Source organism: Chaetodon trifascialis, chromosome 3 (assembly GCF_039877785.1).
Source record: "Chaetodon trifascialis isolate fChaTrf1 chromosome 3, fChaTrf1.hap1, whole genome shotgun sequence".
Taxonomy (NCBI): domain Eukaryota; kingdom Metazoa; phylum Chordata; class Actinopteri; order Chaetodontiformes; family Chaetodontidae; genus Chaetodon; species Chaetodon trifascialis.
The window spans coordinates 3,243,334-3,258,399 of record NC_092058.1 but is presented as its reverse complement, the minus strand read 5'-3'; the positions used below and the strand labels follow the sequence as shown (position 1 = coordinate 3,258,399).

Genomic DNA, 15,066 nt, shown 5'->3' with positions numbered 1-15,066 from the left:
ACAGCTTTTAAAGTCCCACAACAAAAGCAGGGTGGGAACCGGGAACAGTTTTCTTTGGATGTGCCTGAGAACATTAATCTGCATGTCAAAACAGAGACAGAGAAGACAAATTCTGCTGTTTTGTAATTTGGACGAATTGAAACTTTGAAAGAAAAATCTATAAAAAATAATCTACAAAAAGTACGACTGCACATCAACACATTTTTCTTTTTATTCATTGCTTATGTGTTTAATCTATGAAATGAGAAAAGTCAAAATGTTGACGAGATCGCTTCTTTTGTCCGACCAACAATGCAAATCCTAAAGTTCAAAAATAATATTAAACACAGAAAAGCAGCAAATCCTCACATCATGACTGAAACAATAAGGTTTTATCATCAATGCGACAAAGTTAGACACAGTTTGAAGTGACCAGTTTATTTAGTTTTGTTTCATTTAAATTCAAATAATTCAGTTTTTTAGGATTCAAATACGTCATTCACTCGTTCTGTTCTTGCACACCGTTTTAAAATTGCATTATCACTATCAATTAATGATTATTTACATAGCTGACGATCGATTCCCTAAAGTCCCTGCTGAAAACACACGGCTTTGATTAATAAAAGTGCGACAGCCTTCTGTGTATTTTGTGTGTAGTGTTCATACTCGTTATTGTCCTCTATTATTGTTTTTATCCTGCTGTGGAAAAACTCTTCCAGTGGGGAATTCCAGGAATATTTCAGTATAAGTGTGACTCCTCTGTGGACCTTTCACTGTACTCTCATTAAATGAATACAGACCTGAGAACAGCATGACATTTAAAGGGGTTATCAAGGTGTAGTCTGAGTAACCTGTGCAACAATTCTGGACTCAAAAAGATATTCTGACTGATCTGCAGGACACTGAGCAGATGTCATCAAGACCGAGCAGCACAGAGTATCCAGATTACTGAATGTTCAATCTGTGGTGACATCCAGGAAACTGAACTTCTGACTAAGTTTCATTATTAATGATGGTGTGTGTGTGTGTGTGTGTGTGTGTGTGTGTGTGTGTGTGTGTGTGTGTGTGTGTGTGTGTGTAGTCCATGGGCGGGTAGAGACAGAGAGCCAGATCATCAACACTGAGGAGAAAAGACAGCAGGAGGAGTTTCGTCTTCATGACTGTAAAAAGTGACACTTCACTTCCATTAAAAATGAGCAATGTGGGAAAAAACGGTGGATTAAGCCTTTGAAGTGTCACAGTCCAGCTGGTGTCTTTCAAAAAAGCATCTCAATCCAAGACAAAGTAATAAATACTTTTCCATTGATAGAAGTATTACAGGTTTGTAGGAAGACGAGCCTTCCTTCAGACCTTCTGCACTTGAATTGAACTTGTTAGACTGAGCAGAAGGAGAATTTCAACTGTTTCACTGCATCATAAATTGGTTTAGTTTCTAATTTGGTTATTACAGATTTACATGTTGACGTTTAAGTTAAGTTTTGTGTAATGATGGAAATTTAATGCTGCGACTGAGCAGTTTGGTCCTTTTCAGTATCGACAAGCAAAAAATACACGATAGCATAACCGTGCGTGTGTGTCGTGTGGGTCGTCCAGCTGAGCCACACTCTGACACGTGCTAACGTCACTGTTGGCTTTGACGGCCGACGTCAGCTTCCTCAGGCACACTGCTAAGGCGTTCATCAGCCCCTGGCACGGACCAATCACGCGCCGGTCTTTCTCTGACCAGTAAGTGTCCTGGTTGCCTCGAGGCTCCTCCCCTTCCCGGTCATCATTGAGGACATCGCTGAAAGGGTCGTGTTCTTCGGATAACGCCTGGGTGAAGAGCTATCTTCAGTTCATCCGTCCAGACTCAACACGTGTCCACATAAATAAAGTGAAAATCAGTGAAAATGTAATCCAGTCCCAGTGGTTATTTAGCCTGTGTATTCAGTATTAATAGGCACACTGTCTCTTTAAGAGTCACAACAGTAAGCTCCGCTTTATGGCTGTAGAGTGGCGATCTCAGAGCAGGGGATTTCGCGGGTTCACTTGACTTTTATGCTGAGAGAAGATACAGCAAAATGTAGCCAGTCTCTAGCCGTCGTACATGTCAAGTCACCACTTTTATGATGTTTCCTGCTAGGTGAGCACACATATATTGGATGTGTGTGGTTGTGCTTGTGTTGTGAAAAGAGGTAATTTGCTGGTGTATGTGTAAATGTGTATTTTTCAATGTTAAAATGTTAATCGCTAGCTTCAACGCTAATCGCTAGCTTAAATGCTAATCGCTAGTTAAGATGCTAATTGCTAAGTCATAACTGACAGCTAACAGCCTTTTAAATTAGTTGTTGAGTTGTTTGTGTGTGTTTAATATTAACACTGTACAGTAAACTCTACTGACAATGTATATGAGTTTAAAACTTCACTTGACTTTTATGCTGAGAGGAGAGAAGACAAAGCAAGCTGTAGCCAGTCTCTAGCCGTCTTACATGTCAAGTCACCACTTTTATGATGTTTCCTGCTAGCTGATGGGTGTGGACCGGAGCCAGGTAGAGACTGCTGTTTCCCGGACGTGTCGCCGCCACCACCCAGCTATGCGCGTGGATCACTTGAGTATCAGGTACAGGTACCCAATTTTGTTTTCTTCACTGGAGTTTTTTTTTTTTTTTTTTTTTTTCTTCCTGGACTAAGGAATACCGGATTGCGAATAACCACAATCTGTGGAGAGGTTTAACTGTTCATTATTCAAGAACAAAAGGATTGATTTAGTTCTGATAAACACTGAAAAGACATTGCACAATAATTTTGGGTTTTGATATTTCAGCAACTAGATTGTTGTCATTTAATTTTGTTGTCTGATTAAGTCAGATCATTTGTACCAAAGCCGAAGACAATTTATTTTGGTATTTTACTTTATTTATTTATTTTGTGTGTGTGTGTGTGTGTGTGTGTGTGTGTGTGTGTGTGTGTGTGTGTGTTTAATATTTTTGAAGTGATTGTGTCACTACAAATAAAAGACATGTATTGAGTTGAACAAACTGACATTTGATTTACAGGAAAGGTACGTTCCAATCCAACAATATTTTTTTGTTGTTGTTTATTGGACTTGGTTAGCATACTACTGCCAGACCCCGGAGTAAATTCCTTGTTGAGTACATTTAATCTATCTGGTCTCATCTCTACTTTTTGTTACTTAAGGAGGGACAAAATGCTACTCAGTTACAAAAACACACCTGTTCAGTCTCCTCAATGGCGTCTTTCACGACTCCAATCTGAGCGGACAGAACCACCAGCACTGCCGCCTTGTTGTCTGTGAAACACACTCTTCATTGATAAAACAGAAGTACTTCAAATCTCACAGAATTCCTCAAACCAGGACAATGATGAGGCCTGCATGATGTCAATTAAAGACACTTTTAAATATATTTTTTTTATATGACCTCTAGGAAAATGGGATTGCTGAATGGTGAAGTAAAGCATGTGAAATCTTCAGTCTTAAAGTGAGTTTTGTGTGATGCCTTGATTCACGAGCTTCGTTCTTCATGAGGAGAGAACAAAGACTGTCAGAGCGCCTCGAGCCATACACGCGTTAAGATGTAGACCTGTCCAACGATAGATACACCTGATAGACAGCATACTAGTCTGATCATATTGAGCTCTAGAACGAGGCCAAAGCGTGCTCACACTTCAAACTTGATCTCGCCCTGCAGCCAAACTGTGAGAGCCACATCCGGATCACTGAGTACACATTTACAGCTGCTCTGCATGTGCGCGACATGATCGCTGCTGCTCTCTCTTCCTTCATCTCTGAGATTTGATTTTAATGTCCTTTATACTCATTTAGAAATCGTTCCCTGAGTAAACACCTTCCTATATCAGCAGTAAACTTTTATTTCATGCTTCAGCTGAAAACACTTCCTTTGACATGTTCTGTAAACCACATCTGGTGACGCGGCTTTCTAAACTGTGATCTCAAAACTGCAAACTTATGCGTTATGTTTTTAATAAAAGACGCATCATTTTAATCTGGCTCTTAATCTGGGGTAATCTTACCTTCTCTGTTTTTTACTCTCTGCTATTTATAGAATATTTGGGAACTTTCTCATTCGCACACAGACTCTTGATTAAATGTGGATCATAAAATAAAGTCTATAGAAAGTTTGGTTAGACTTTCAGTACAACATCGCCACCTGCAGGCTGCTAGTAAAACCACTGATCTAACACCAATACTTCTACTGATACTATACCTTTAAAACACACTAAAGTGCAGGATGCGAGGGCTCCAGAGAAGAATCGACTTCTAAAATCTGAACATTGAGACTTTTTCTTCTGAGTCTACTGACCTCATGGCAACTGGGCAAACTGGTCGCAGGCTGACCACACGCTTCCTGTTGATGTCAACTGTTCCTGGGTCAGGCTAGAGGTCAGTTTTCCTTTAGCTTGGACTTAACTATGCTTTTTATTTCTGATTTACTATAGGTAATATTTAGACTGACCTCAGGCAAAATGGTAGCTTCTTTAGCATTCTTGTCTGCCAGTTCATTTCCTAATACTCCTATATGAGCTGCCACCCACACAAAGGCAACATTAACCCCAGAGCATTGCAATCTATGCACCAACTGCAAAATATCCACTATAATGTCTTGTCTGGACTTTGAAGACCCATTCTGGATACTTAGCAGCGCAGAGATGGAATCTGATGCAACTACTACCCTCTTTGGCCAATTATTCTCTACCCAAGAAAGTGCTCTCCTGTATAACTCTAACTCTCCTGTATATACAGCTAGATTGTCATTCAGCCTTTCCCTTCTGCTTATCCTATACCTGGGTATAACAAATGCTGCACCCACTTTGTTATTTTCTGCTTTTGCATCCGTATACACTATTACCCTATCACCATATTTATCTTTGATATACAGCTCTACAATAGAGCTATTGATTTCCCCAGTGTTTTTAAGTTCTATAAGGTCTAAATCAACTACAGGACTTCCCATCATCCACAACGGGACTGCTGGGAAGTTGACTGCAGGACTTGCTTCAATGTTATGCAGATGCATTTCTTCAACTTTTTGAGATATGATCCATCCAAAACTTCTGGTCTGTTTTTTGTCTCTCTCTCCTGACATTTAAGAAGGACAGATTGGCATATATGATCTTCCTTATGCCCCTTTAGGTTTGCCCAGTACACTAATGTTAACTGATCCCTTCTCATATAAAGAGGCATCTCCCCCATCTCAACCTGTAATGCATTTACAGGGGTCATCCTCCTAGCTTGACGACACAATCTCAATGCTTGAATGACATCCAATTTCTTTAAAAGAATATTGGCTGCAGACCTATACACTACACACCCATAGTCAAACACAGATCTTATAAGTCCTGTGTATATAGTTCTCATGGCAGGCCTACATCCCCACTCCACTCTTCGCAAGCAACGCGTAACATTCAACACTTACATTTGGCTATCATTTTCTGGATATGCACAGACCATGTTAACCTCTTAAACCAAAATATCTGAAATTGTCAACTCTTTCTAGAGCTTTACCTGAAATTTTTAGAACTACCTCTTGATTAATATTTTTCCTTGTAAAGAACATAGTTTTAGTCTTGTCTATGGAAATTCTGACTCAAGAACCCATTTTTGATCAGCATTTACTGCTTGCTGCATCTTACCTACAACATGGTTAACATTCCTTCCTCTCTTCCACATAGCACCATCATCTGCAAATAAAGCCACCTTAATAGACCCCTCTATATTCTTAAACACATCATTAATCATTAACAAAAATAATACTGGACTAATAATACTGCCTTGAGGAGTACCGTTCTCTATTGAATACTCTTTGCTATAAAACCCATTGATCTTAACTATGATCTTTAACACCTTGCATTTGAAGTTTGACAAGAAGGCCTTCCCTCCACACCATATCATGGGCCTTCTCTACATCAAAAAAGATCGCCAGCACTGTCCCTTTATTTATCCGTGCCTTCCTTATCTCATCTTCCAGAGCAAATACTGGGTCCATGGTTTCTCTGCTTTTCTTAATACCACTCCGGTAGCTCTGCATTGGACCTTTTGGACCAGCCTATCATTGACCATCCTCTCCATAATCTTCCCCATTTGGGACGTTAGTGCAATTGGCCTGTAGTTACTGAGTTTCTTACCATCTTTCCCTGATTTCCTAATTGGGATAATTATCGATACCTTCCATTCATTTGGAATAACACCTTCTATCCAAACCTTGTTAAACAAATGTACACTACATCTTTCCCTTTGACACTTAAATTCTCTACCATAGCATAACAAATCCTATCTTTCCCTGGCGTAGATTCACCAACTTTCCTCAATGCCCTATTAAACTCCTGTATAGAAAATCCTGTATTTAACATCCCACCTTCCCCATCATCCTCATATAACTCACCTCTATATTTTGCTATTGTTGATTCTCTCCCGGGCTGCACGGTGGCGCAGCAGGTAGTGCGCGTGCCTCACAGCAAGAAGGTTGCCGGTTCGATCCCTGGGTCAGGCAGGGCCTTTCTGTGTGAAGTTTGCATGTTCTTCCTGTGCATGCATGGGTTCTCTCCGGGTACTCCGGCTTCCTCCCACAGACCAAAAACATGCTCATTAGGTTGATTGATGACTCTAAATTGTCCGTAGGTGTGAGTGTGAGTGTGAATGTTTGTTTGTCCTTGGATGTGGCCCTGCAATCGGCTGGCGACCGGTTCAGGGTGTACCCCGCCTCTCGCCCATTGTAGCTGGGATAGGCTCCAGCCCCCTGCAACCCCGAAAGGGATAGGCGGTATAGATAATGGATGGATGGATGATTCTCTCCCATTGCACTCCTCTTGAGTTAAATTTCCTGAACTGTGCACTTTAACTAACACCTTTGTTACTGCCTCAGCTTTCTCTCTGCTATTAGTAATAATCCTCTGATCCTCTATCATTACTGGATAGTCAAACTCCTTTCCATTCCCCCTCATTTTCTTGACCATGCCCCACACTCTCTGTATTGGGGTGGTTCTCCCACTAGAGTCACAAAACTTCTTCCAATGTCTCTCTTGGCCTTCTTTATAGTACACCTTACTTTCCCTTGACATGTCTTATATTTGATTAAATTTTCAAAATTATGTGTCCTTAGACCACCAAGGAACACCTCTACTCCTTTCTTTTCACTCAGTCTTACGAATGGCAGCATCTGCAGTAGTAACTACACCATTAGTAATGTCTTTACACAACAACTCAATACTTTGATTATTGTTAGCCCTCAGTAACTCACTCTCACTTATCTCTGAAAATGTCTCCCAATCAGCCTTCCACAGAATCCGCCTATTTATTCTATTTGAGTCACTACAGGATAGTGATCACTACCTATAATACTTTCCCTTAATACTTCCCAACTACACCTATCAGCTACTTCTTTAGTGACAATGGTAATATCTATCACAGATTCACTACCTTTTGTCACATCTATTCCTGTGTATGTTCCATCGCTCAAGCACACTAATTCATGTTCATCCAAAAACTCTTCTACCACAACACCATTGACATCATCCTTATCTCCCCAAAGAGAACTGTGTGCATTAAAATCCCCACACCAAATTACCTTCCCACTTAAAATTTTCCAGATCTCATCTAATTGCCCGTGATCTAATTGTTTACAAGGATTGTAAAAAATGATGATACTCACACTTCCCTCTTTTGTCCACACCTCTGTAACTATGTATTCCAGTTCTTTACCTCTCTTTAATTCCCTATACTGCAAACCTCATTTTATGAATGTAACACATCCTCCACCTTTTCCCTCTCCCCTGTCCCTTCTAAGGCTTGAATGCCCTTTAATAACAAATTCTAAAGACTGCTTTAGCCAAGATTCCTGAACACAAATTACATCTGGCTTGCTTTCCAAGTCCTGCACAAACCCTTTAAATTTTTGCCCATTAGCTATAAGGCTTCTAGCATTCGTTAAGGATGATTTATCGATGGTGATACAGGCTCAGCTGACTCTCCCTGCATAAGATCTGTCTGAATCTTTTCCTAAGACAGATTCCCCATATTCAGAAATTTTGCTGCTGCTTTCACAATCATTTTTATTTTCTCCGTTTTCATTTTCACTTGGTCTGCACAACTTACCACATAGGCTATAAATAATACTTAATTTTCTGCACCAACTATGCTCTCCCTAGGTGCATCACTCTGACTTTTATTTAACACTTGTGCTCCCACTCCTTTAGACCTAGGCTTACTCTCCTCATTCACTACTTTGACCGCCTCAGCATAGGATAAATTCCTGTTTGCTCGTACTTGCTGTACTATTACCGCCTGCTTTCTAACTGGGCAGCCACTGTACGGCGCTGTATGATCTCCACCACAGTTACAACACTTCCTCCCCTCCTCCTCACACTCTCCATACTCATGCTCCCCTCCGCATTTCCCACACCTCTGCCTTCCTCTACAGACTTTTGCTATGTGTCCATATCTATGGCATTTGTAACACGTGACCAGGGATGAAATGTATGTTTGCACATTGAAACTCAAATAACCCTATCTTTTCGTCCCACAGAATCTCTGACTACTTCTAAGATCAGGATTACTGTATTCCATACTTCTCCAATCCTCCCCATCCTCATCAGAATTCATTCTAAAATCCAGACCCAGTCACAAATCAGATTATGCCAATAAACAGCAAATATTGATTTAATGAAAATTTAGAAATCGCTGGATTTCAAACAAACCGCCTCTCCACATCCAAACTCCTTCTCCAGTGTTCCACATCATCACGCTACATTCAAGTCCCTCGGAAATTATAAACTTAGATAGATGGAGTGTAGTGCTCCCTCTGGTGGCCAAATTGAATAATTCATCTGTAGAAAGATGACTGGAAGAGTCAGAGGTGATGGAAATATTTACATACTTTACTTAGTTAAATTATGAATAACACAATATAAAAATACTCAATTACAAGCAGAGTTCAAGCAGCGAAAATGTTATTTAAGTAAAACTACACATGCAAGCCACTATCAGAAAGTTATAACTACATCTACATATGTTACATCAAAAGCAAAAGTATGTAAGTCATATCCAGCAAAATCTCTCCTGAAAAGGTGGAATCATTACCTGTAAAGGTGTTATTTAGTGACAACCTGCACTCCATTCAGGACTTATACTTCTTCAATGCAGGGTCATCACACACACTGTTCCAACTTCTCCCCTCTGGTAGGCGCTACAGAGCACTGGGGGCCAAAACGACCACACACAACAGTTTCCATCCACAGGTCATCACTCTAATTAAATCACTTATATAATGTCAATAGTCCCTTGTTGTGGGATTGTGGGATCAATAAAGTCCTATCTATAGACATTTTATGTTGTTGATCATTCACACACACACACACACACACACACACACACACACACACATACATACATATATATACAGTCGTCCTCAAAATTATTCATACCCTTGCTAATTCTTGTGATTTTTTAATGTAGTGATGATATGAATGCAATTTTTCAAGTTTGTGTACCAGTTATAAGTGACCAACAATTGAAAGAATGACAACAATACAAAATTCAAACAAATCTTTATTTCAGAGGTATCTTATTGATGGATTCCCAAAAAATACCATGTTCAAATTTATTCATACCCTCGTCCTTTGTCTTTCTTTAATAGTCAATCGCATAGCCTTTGTTCTTTAAGACTGCTTCTAGACGATTCTTGTACGTGTCCACAAGCTTCCTGCATGTCTCCTGTGGGATGTTGGCCCACTCTTCCTTGGCGAAAGCCTCAAGCTGGGTCAGATTGGTCGGTTTCCTAGCCATCACTCTGGTCTTCAAGTGATGCCACAAGTTTTCAATGGGGTTCAGGTCAGGACTTTGACTTGGCCATTCTAGGACGTTGACATCATTGTCTTTGAACCATTCCTTCACTACCTTGGCAGTGTGTTTAGGATCATTGTCTTGCTGGAACGTCCAGTTGTGGCCAAGCTGGAGTTTCTCAGCAGATTCCTTCACATTTTCATCAAGGATCCTGATGTAATCCTCCTTTTTCATGGTTCCTTGGACCTTGACGAGATTCCCTGTGCCACTGGAGGAGAAACATCCCCATAGCATTATGTTCCCACCACCATACTTGACAGTGGGCACAGTGTTCTTCGGTCTGTAGGCTTCTCCTTTCTTTCTCCAGACATACTGAGTATCCATATGGCCAAATAACTCCAGCTTTGTCTCGTCAGACCACAGGATGGTTGACCAAAAGCTGGGATCTTGCTTCAGATGACGTCTAGAAAAGGCCAGGCGAGCTTCCAGATGTTTCTTCCTGAGCAACGGTGTCTTCCGAGGTGTACGTCCATGGAGACCTCCTCTGTGCAAAACTCGCTCGATGGTGGACCGTGACACCTGTGTCCCTGCCGGGTCAAGCATTTCAATTAGGGCCTTGGTTGTGGTCTGTGGGTTGTTGTTGACCTCTCGGCAGATTTTCCTGGCAAGTTTAGAGGACAACTTAAGCTTTCTGCCACGCCCACTGAGGTTTTTAACAGTGTTGAACCTCTTGTGCTTGTTGATGATGCTCTGGACGGTTGACACAGGGACATCATACTGCTTGGAAATGGAATTATAACCCTTTCCTTCACTGTAGGCACATACAAGACGGTGATGTAGGTCCTCGCTGAGCTCCTTCTTCTTGACCATGATGACCAGAAATTGGGAATGACCTGAGCACTTTTCCCCTATTTATACTCTTCTGGAAGGATGGGGTTTTTTTGTTTTTAAATCAGTGTTTAACATTTGGTCAACAATGTTAAAGGGTTTTATTCCATTGTGACACCTTAAAGTAACTACAGGACAAAGATTACCACATTTGGTACATTTTTGTTGAAATATTTAGTCAGGGGTATGAATAATTTTGAACATGGCATTTTTTGGGAATCCATCAATAAAATACCCCTGAAATGAATATTTTCATAAATTTTATATTGTTGTCATTCGTTCAATTGTTCACATATAACTGATACACAAACTTAAAAAAAATGTAATATTTCATCACTAAATTAAAAAATCACAAGAATTAGCAAGGGTATGAATAATTTTGAGGACGACTGTATATATATCCATCCATCCATTTTCTATGGCGCTTATCCCTTTCGGGGTCGCGGGGGGGCCGGAGCCTGTCTCGGCTGTCAACGGGTGAGAGGCAGGGTACACCTTGTGTGTCGCCAGCCAATCGCAGGTGAAACACCATTCACACTCACACCTAGGGGCAATTTAGAGTCACCAATCAACCTAATGAGCATGGAAGCCGGAGTGCCCGGAGAGAACCCACGCATGCACGGGAAGAACATGCAAACTTCACACAGAAAGGCCCGACCCGGGAATCGAACCTGCAACCTTCTTGCTGTGAGGCATGCGCACTACCTGCTGCGCCACCGTGCAGCCATATATATATATATATATATATATATATAGATAGATAGATAGATAGATAGATAGATAGATAGATAGATAGATAGATAGATAGATAGATATAGGCTACTGACTGCCACACCGGGTTCGAATCCCGCTTAGGACAGCATATCCAGGTGGGTCCTTAGGCAAGACTGTTTGCAGTTAGATGCTTACACCTCAGATGAGAGCAACAATAACAGATAAAGCCATACCGGCTCGGACATCGCCCAGTCCAACAAGGTCTGTGTTAGGTGTTGGGGGACCAGGACACCCTAACAAGAAGTTGGCTATTGAAACATGACATACATGGAGCAGGACAGAGAACAAAACACTGCTGGAAAGCTACTACACCAGCAACCCCAGTGAGAAAGGGTATATGAAGAGGATGTGGGACCTATGGATGCCTTGAAACCCCTCTGGGAGTTCATCAGGGAGATGGCCCCCAATGATGATCTGCTGAGTGAATGCCTCAGGCAGCAGAAGCCCAGTAAGGAGGAGCCAGAAGGGTTGGCATGGACAGACAAGCCCCTGCATGGCATGCACCAGCTTGAGGAAGTGGCTGACATAGCAAAAACATACCAGTGGCTGGACAAGGCTGGACTGAAAGCACAGAGGCACTGATCACAAGAGCAAACCTTGAACACAAGGTCAATAGAGACTGGGATCTACCACAGCAGACAAGACCCCAGGTGCAGGCTGTGCAAAGATGCCCCTGAGACAATCCAGCATTTAACAGCGGGGTGTAAGATGCTGGCAGGGAAGGCATACATGGAGCGTCATAACCAGGTGGCTGGCATCGTACACAGGAACATCTGTACTGAGTATGGGCTGGAGGCCCTAGGAGGTGGAAGACACCTCCAAAGGTGATCCAGAACAACCAAGCCAAGATCCTGTGGGACTTCCAGTTCCAGACAGACAAAGTGGCGATGGCGAACCAACCAGACATGGTAGACAAAGAACAGGAGACAGTCACAGTGGTGGATGTAGCGATCCCAAGTTACAGTAACATCAGGAAGAAAGAGCACGAGAAGCTGGAGAAATACCAGGGTCTCAAGGAGGAGTGGGAGAAGATGTGGGGCATAAAGGCAAAAGTGGTCCCACTCGGAGCGGTAACCCCCAAACTGGGAGAATGGCTCCAGCAGATACCAGGAAGAACATCTGAGATCTCTGTCCAGAAGAGCGCACTCCTGGGAACAGCCAAGAACACGGGTGAACACAGCGATGAGCCTTTGTGCAGTTTGTTCCATTAGAGCTTGCGACCCTGTTTCCCATAGCCTTGAATGCATCTTTAGACAGAGCACAGCAGTTGGTCGGTTTCTATTTTAGAGAAGAGGGCGTAGATAACAGATGTTTAGAGGCAAATCTCGCGATGTTACAGTTTGTTCAAGTCTGAAGCAAAAACTCCTGCTTCATCCTGCCTTTAATATATTTCTCTCCTGCGCTTTTGTCTTTTATTAAACTTGTGGCAACTTGACTGCACTAAAACTGCATTTTGTCTATTATTTTTGCATATTTTGCTGTATTTATTTATTGCGTTTTTTTATTGTGCTTTTAAATGTTCCTCTAATAGATATTTGCCTTGTGTAAAGCACTTTGACAGAAGCCTCTGTGTTTGAAATAGTACCTCTACATGCATGTTTCCCTAAAATTCAACACACTGTATCTCCAATGTGCATGTATAGGTTTTATTTTCTCCATCAGGGACTTTAGATTTGTGTCAGCCTTTATCAGATTTATGTGGACCTTCATCACAGGTTTTAGTGTGCATATGATTTGTGAGCAGTTAAACCAAAGAGCTATTTGGGATTGTTTCATTTAAGGATTTATAGAGGGGGTAAAAGACAGTGAAAGATCTGTGTAAATGAACATAATATTATGTTAAAGAAATCTCCTTAGCATTCTTATCCCTTCCATTATCTGCTGACCCCTCAGATTAATGTTAGGAACCGCTGGTCAAGTATAAAGCGAGACATTTCTTATTATTACATAGTGTGAATACAGAAAGAGCATCACTGTTAACACACACAAAGGACACAGGGTTTTCAGTAAACATTTTATTTGTAGTGCATTGTTGAGACATTCAATAAAACAGTGCAAATAATGATACAGTCAGCTGTCTTATTTTGTTTAGCCACAAGGGGACACTTTCCACCAGCTCGCTCAGCTCCAAAGACTGCATTTATGTCACAGCAGGAAATTTTACTTTTGCTGATTTTTTTAATGCTGTTTAAAGCCAAGAGTTTAAAGGACTTAAGGTTTAACCGGACCCCGAACGTCCCTCGTGATTGAGAAAAGAGCTGTGTGTGTGTGTGTGTGTGTGTGTGTGTGTGTGTGTGTGTGTGTGTGTGTGTGTGCGTGTGTGTGCATCAGGTTAAGCTGCATTCTTCTGTTATGAAACAGATAAGAGTTTGAACCTGATTTGTCACCGCCAGGCACTGTTTATAATACAGCTTTATGACATATTCTTTTATGAAACTACACGGGGGCAAAAAAGTGCATATAAAACGTTTATAGATGTCGTCAGATCTACACTTCTACAGTCATCTGGAAATCACTGCAGAGCTTACAGTTGAGTCTTTGTTAAAAAAAATGATGGTGTTCAAGTGTAAAACACCCTGCTGCTAATGCATGTCTTTGGTAAGCAAACTTGAAGGATCCTCACTTGTGATTCTGAAAACAATCTATGACTGTGATCAGTATCAGCCTCAACATTCAGTGTCTGCTAGTGTCTAACGAACACCTCAAAGGGAGACACTACAGTAAAACATGTCATGTAATGCAAGATATCACCACCAAACTTCCCCCAGCTGATTACTCACAATAAAATGATAGATTAAGATGAACAATGAAATCTGAAAACTGAATAAACTGATAAAAATCCATTTTTGCCATCGTTTAAAAGAATAAAATGTTATATGAAACAAGCTAAAGATGATATCTGAACAAACCCCTCTGTAAAAACCTTCACAATAAAATCATGAATAAAACTGGAAATGAAACTGGAAAAACACAAAAGAAGACAATACGAGTGAAGAGGGTAAAAGTAGATATGAAATACTAAAATAAACACCTAAATGTGTATTTTAGATGTTTTCTTTCCACTAGTCTGAAAGAAGAGAAGCAAAATATCCCAAAGTCTCAAAAATGTTTCCCCATAAACAGCCACAGATGTTAACCGCCTCAATAAGATTCAATGTAAAATGTTAAAAGAGAATCGTATCTATTTAAGTAAAGACCATCAATTGTGTCCTACTGTGGTAAGTGACCAATGCATGAGGGCTAAACTAACATTTCAGGATCCATCCATCCATCCATTATCTATACCGCCTATCCCTTTCGGGGTTGCGGGACATTTCAGGATTTGAGAGATAATTCTGGTGTAGTTTTCTCAGCTTTGGGCAACATCTCTGCTGGTTATGGCGACGCTGTGCTCAACTGGAACAAAGCAATGTCATTACAGCCACGATCAATGGGGCAACAAACACGAGCAGACGACCGGGCAAATTGTGAACAAGCTGGATAATGCTCATCCAGATTATCTGAACTACATCATTTTGAGGTAAAACATAAAGCGAGTACAACTGAAACATTGGGCATAATTATTCACTGTTCAGGAAAACTGCACATAACGACAGACAGCAGAGCAGGTCGAAGTGGAAGCAGGAAGC

The 15,066-nt window shown here is 41.1% G+C and overlaps 1 protein-coding gene across 4 annotated transcripts in view; it reads right to left on the bottom strand.

Annotated features, from left to right (window-relative positions):
• ccndbp1 (cyclin D-type binding-protein 1) overlaps nucleotides 1–15,066 on the bottom strand; it is a 46,243-nt gene that overhangs the window by 1,486 nt on the left and 29,691 nt on the right. The window lies entirely within an intron of this gene.